The 6,037-nt window shown below is 40.3% G+C and overlaps 1 pseudogene; it reads right to left on the reverse strand.

The window, feature by feature from the left end:
• Nucleotides 1–241: 241 nt before the first annotated feature.
• Nucleotides 242–715, reverse strand: LOC118970387 (hemoglobin subunit zeta-like; annotated as a pseudogene).
• Between the last annotated feature and the right edge of the window lie 5,322 nt (nt 716–6,037).

The following is a 6,037-nucleotide window of genomic DNA, read 5'->3' on the forward strand; positions in this document are numbered from 1 at the left end:
ACTGTTTTTAACATGTGTCAGCACAGAAACGGAGCCGCTTTTGGTGAAACCACACATGAAAGGTACAACTGTAGGAAATCAGATGAACTCTGAACCTTAAAAATTAAACAGTAAAGGTTATTGAGCAGCAAATGATTTTTTAAATGTTGATTTGTTTATTGGCACAACACAGGGAAGGAGGAGATTGAGAAATCCCCAGAGCAGCAGAAGGGTCATAGCCTGTCCTCAGGGGCCAGCAGCTTCACTTATCTGTATTTCTCAGGATGCAGGACATGATGGACAGGAACTTGTCTCAGGCAGTGTGGGCATCAGCTGGGAAGTGCCAGGCCACTGTTACCAGCAGACAGGAGAACAGGAGTTGAAATTGACCAGGTCCACATGCAGGGTATAAGCATGCAGCTCACTGAGCTTGGGCAGGGCATTGCCCAAAGCAGCCACCATCTTGGAGCCACTTGTGCACAGCTGGCAGAGCCTTCCTGCAGGTCTAGATGGGGGGAGTAGGTCTTTATCTGGGGGTAGATGGGAGAGAGCTTCTCCATGGCTTTGGTGTCATGGTGTCTGCCTGTGTGTAGCTCTTGCCACACATGGACACAGTGATGGTCCCCTCAGCTGTGGTCAGAGACATGGCAGTGGCCAAGCTGGGAGAAGCAGCAAATTCAGAAAGAACAGAGGAATTGCATTTCAAGACCTGCAAACTATAGGAAAGTCTGGAGGACAAAGGAGGAGAGCATCCTTTTATAGGGGAAAGAGGAAGTTGGGAGGGGTTGTCTTGAACAACAGTTCATGAAAAGAAGAGGAGAGTTCAAAGTGGTTGGTGGCTTCTCATTGCCTGCAGGTGAGGGCAGCTTGCTGCTGGGCTGAGAGAAAATCTTTCTTCTGCTGGATAGTGTAAACCATGTGGAGTGGTAGTGCCTGAGAACTTTCCCCTGATGGCATCCCAACTCCATTTTGAGTGAGATTTCCTTTATTTTCACAGAGCATAATAATACCGGTGAACCACAGTATCACAAGATTATATACCCCATTCCTTCCTGCTTAGTTAGTGCAATCTTACGAATTGCAGGAAGGACCCCTTTACAAAGTTGTGTGTGTTTATATTAGTGGGAACAGAAATATCAGATGTCTTCAGCAGTTGCTGGGATCTGAGAAAAATCACTGATCTGTATCTTTCTGGTCCTGATGAACTTTAGGTAGGGGCAGCCAAAATATCCATGCCTCATGGCTTTAGAGAGTTCCCTCTAATGGCACTCTGGCCTGGTGGCCCTGGGAAGACCACCTTCACAGTCTTCCCTGCTGTCACATCTGGGCCCTGGCCCTTAGCAGGGTCAGACCTGTGACTTCCCTCACCAGAGCAGGAACTTCCACTGATCTGCTCATGATTCTTTGCAGTATTTAACGGTTCTGTGAAAAATGAGCAAACAATAAAAGCGGACTCGAAAGGACACATTTTACCTTTATTTGTTTTAAAAGTTTTCATCTAAGGCAGGACAGAGAGGGACCACATAAGTAAGTCTCCAACCAAGTCTAGTCTTTTTCAGTGTGCAATGAAGCATGTTCAGTCCAGGCTGTTTCAGCCTTTCCAGCCTTCTTTCCTGCTCATATCAGACAGCTTACTCTGAAGCCAGTTTCAGTGCCACCCATTTCTAAAAGCCAACTGAGAGAACTCTGCAATTCATTGCCAGAAATTCCCAGGTACCACCCCTGTGTGTGTCTGTACAGAGTCATGACTGTTAGGGTGAAGGATGGAGTGAAGACCCTGATGATATTTTCCATCATATTTAAGATAAGTTCTACAGTCCTGCAAAATCAGTATAGGTTCCTGCCTAAATCATTTTCTGTGGCTTTACTATAGCCCTGCACCTTTATATTTTTATTCCAGACTATTAGATATCAATTCTGGTCAAAACTTTTTCTTTTTTTTATAGTTTTCAGATGTCCAGCATATAGTGTGGCAAGATAAAATATGAATGTCTCAGTAATTAAAACTGTTCACAAGTCATCAATATAAATGCCCCGCTCATAAATGATGAATTCTAGGAAGGAAGTCACGTTATTATTTCAAGAGACTCTGACTGTTCTCATCTCCCAGTTTAATAAGAACCAATCTGAACTCATATGAATGAAATATGCATTATTATTCTAATTCTAATAACAAAGTGAATCAGAGAAGTTTTAAAACATCAAAATATCCATTGTAATTGGTATACAATAAATTGAGGTTCTCCTTTATAGGTGATTCAGGGTACCAACAGGGTATACTAGCACTTCCACCTTCAGTAAAGCATTCTACTAAAGACTTTCTTGATGATGAATCTAAGTAGGACATTGGTAATGGCCTAAGGAAAAAGCATCAGCCGTGAGACTGTATTAAAATACACAAATTAATTAATGACTATTAATGATGGTGTTACCTCTAAACTCAGACTAACCACGGCCCCAGGCTGGTGAGAGGCAGAGGGAGTTGCATTAGGGCTGCCCACCCTCCCTGATCATTAATGGGGTCTGGAAACAGTGTTTCCTATGTGTGTCTGGTGGAACTGAAGTCTAATGCCCTCGTGAGCCCTGAACCACAGCCTGCCTTAAATTTGTGTAAGATGGCAGCTCTACTTGCCTGGCCCATCGCCTAAGTCCGTAGTGACTAGTTACCTCTGTTAACTCTTCGCTCTGCCTAACTTTTTTACCCAGTTTCCAAATGACCATTTTCCATTGAAATGGACCTTACTTCTCGCCTCCCTTACTAGTCTATGCTGGGCTTCCAGAGTTAACTGGACATTCCTACCAGGGCAAACTATAACCAAATACCTTAAAACCTAGACCAGATGACCTCCTGACCCTTCAGATCTGTCTTCTCTTTGACCACTGGGTCTGACCTGGATGAAATAGCAGTTCCTCATCTTCCTTCAATGATTGTTTTGATTTATCAATGCTTCCCAGCTTTTCTGAGGACCTTGACTTGATACTGGCTTAGTCTTTTTTCTCCCAGGCAATATGTTCTGTCATGGCTTGGCCTTGACTGAACCATGTATGAGACCTAGAAGTATGTTGCATAACCCAAAGTAAAGGGAGCTTGCCAAGGGCATCAGCGATCTACGTCATTTCAGATATTCTTACAGGTAAGAGACCGAAGAGTGTACTTATGACTTTGAAAATCCGTTAAATTTTATAAACCAGGAGTGTGTTGTTGAAGTCAGATCACATGGAATTAGTTGATCTTTATTTTTCTCTAATATTAAAATATGTGAATTGGATGTATTCAGCTGGTATAGAGTAATACATTTCAAAAAAATTAGTAATAGCCATTAAATAATTATGTTGCAGTGAGTGCCAGATGAATTTGATTCTAGTTACAGTTTAGAAAGATAATTTACCCCAATGCCCTTTGCTCAAGTTGAGAGATGATTTAACCACAATTGACACTGCTGAAACTGCAAGGTGAACATGCAGGACAGCTTTTTCATAGAAAAACTGCACTTAACTTTGGGAGATGCCTAGGGAACCCTCTCAGAAAGAGAAGCAGTTCTCACAGAGAATGAATGGTCAATTTAACCATCACAAGAGACCAACTACACAAAGTAGCCAACATATATACCTGGTTATGATCTAAGTAAACTGGAGCTTGTAAGTAGGATCTATGCTGTTACTTTTGGACCTCACCAATTCACTACTTCATTTGAGTAGTAGAAAAGTATCTTTCACTTAAAGAAACAATTGATGGCTGAACTCTAAAGGTGGCTTAATCTAAACTGGGACTTCAAGTGTCCAGTGTGTGACAGTCACCTAAAGAGCCTGTTGAAAGGGCAGAGATCCAGGCCCTACCGTGAGAGACTCTGGTTTGGTAGTTTTGGGGTGAAGCTCAGTAATCTGCATTCAGAATAAGCACCCAGGTGATTTTGATGCTGGTTGCATGACAGACACTTTGAAAAACAGGAAAGAACATGGATTTTGAAATTGGACAGAAGCCTTCACAGCCTAATTTAACCAATGACTCGTTTGTAGCCTGCGTAAATTACTGCACTCTCTGAGCCTGAGTTTCCTCACCCATAAAATGAGGACATGATTCTCTCATAGCATTGTTGTATATATAGAATGAAATTTGTAGAGGAAGCCCATGGAACCTACACTAACACTAAGTGCTAAATAAATGTGTTTTCTCCCTAAGGTCCTTGGTGAGTTATATCAAAGATTAATGGCAAGATGAGCCTTTGGGGAAACTAAATCCCCTGAGAGTGTGTAACTATGTAATCTATCATCCAAACTGAGGCACCTGTGAAAGTGAAAGGTGGTGCTATGAATAATTATGCTGAGACAACATATTAAACGCAGGACTGTATAGTCACCCTAATTATTACTAAGATAAAGGACCACATAATCGCACTGCCTTACCCCTATCTTCTCCACGTTCTCAAGCTGAGAGAGCTGTGTGGGCTGTACAGTTGTTCACTTGGCAAAAACTTTAAACCACTGTTAGTAATCTCCTTGTAGTCAGAATCTGTCCTTTATGCATGTTTACTGTCCCTGCAATATTAGTATGCAGGTCAACTAGCATCTTCATATACCCGGGGGTACCATTTTAACAACAGAAGCTGGTGTCTTTCATTTTAACAGGATCTCATACTTGTCATCATTAGGTACTTTGGTAGTTGTGATAAGAGAGATAGAAAATAAGTATTTTTTTAGCTTTTTAATACCTTGAAGCTTAAAACATCTTATAAAAGTAATACCAAGGAATGTTGATTTGAGGATATTTATTGTACAAAAGTTTGTATTAGCACAGGACCAGAAACAATCTAAAAGTTCAGCAAAGTGGGACTGGTTAAGTAATGACAGGAGTTCCCAAAATGTAATCATGGACGCCTGGGATTGACTGTGAGGTCAAAGCTGTTTTCTTAATTAATACCAACACATTCATTATTCATCTTTTGCAATGTTTTGATGTTTGCACTAATAGTGCAAAAGCAGTGTTGGGTAAAACTGCTGCTGCTGCCTGAGCATGAACCAAGGCAGGGGCACCAAACTGTGCTAGTCGTTGTTATATTTTTCACCACCATGCATGTCTGTTAAAAAGAAATAAGGCTGGTCTTACTTAAGACTGTCCTGGTTGAAGTAGTATAAATTACCAATTTTATTAAATCTTAACTCTTGAGTTCTTGCCTTTGAATATTCTGTGTGACAAAATGGAAGCATGCAAAAGGCCTGGCTGTGCACTGAAGTCAGGGGTTATCTCAAGGAAAAGCACTGGTACAATTGTAGTTGTAAGTTGAAGTATCCTGGGGCATTTTTCACTTGAGAATCTGACTGGTGGGTGAACTCTATAGTTTTTCAGCATGGACTATGTGGCAGATACTTTCTCAAAAATAAGAGAAGTGAACTTATCACTTCAAGGAAAACAATAGCCTACATATCTTGCCAACGGTAAGACTTAAGCTTCCAGGGGAAAATTAGAATTTTGGAAAGCCTCCAGGAAGTCGACAAGTTCTCAATACTTAAACGCTTTTTTGGGGAGATTCACAGTGATATCAATGAATATTATTTTGAGATAGGGCATAATAAAGTAAGTCAACATTTGGGAGCTCTGCACAACTCAGTGAATCATATTTTCCAAATGATTAATGCGTGATGCTACAAAATCATGCATACATAAATTATCGATCTATTCAAAGTGTAAGATAGATCAACAGATTTTAACATAACAAAGTAGGAAAAGTTTATTGATATGGTTTCAGATTGTATATAGTAATTAACCTTTAAGAAACTACTACTCTGTTGAGTTTTAGTAGATAGAAGAATATTCACAATATCTGAAAAGACTATTAAAATATTTCTCCCTCTTCCAACTGCCTATCTATGTTAGGCCAGATTTATTTGCTGTATTTCAACCAAAACAGTATTTTGTGACCAACTGAATGTAAAAGCAAATATGAGAATCCGTTTGTCTTCCATTAGGTCAAACATTAAAGAGATTCACAAAATTATAAAGCAATGCCATTTTTGCACTAAATGTGGGAAAATATAATTTTCACAAAAATGCATATACATT

This window comes from Manis javanica, chromosome 5 (genome assembly GCF_040802235.1).
Source record: "Manis javanica isolate MJ-LG chromosome 5, MJ_LKY, whole genome shotgun sequence".
In the NCBI taxonomy this organism is placed as follows: Eukaryota; Metazoa; Chordata; class Mammalia; order Pholidota; family Manidae; genus Manis; species Manis javanica.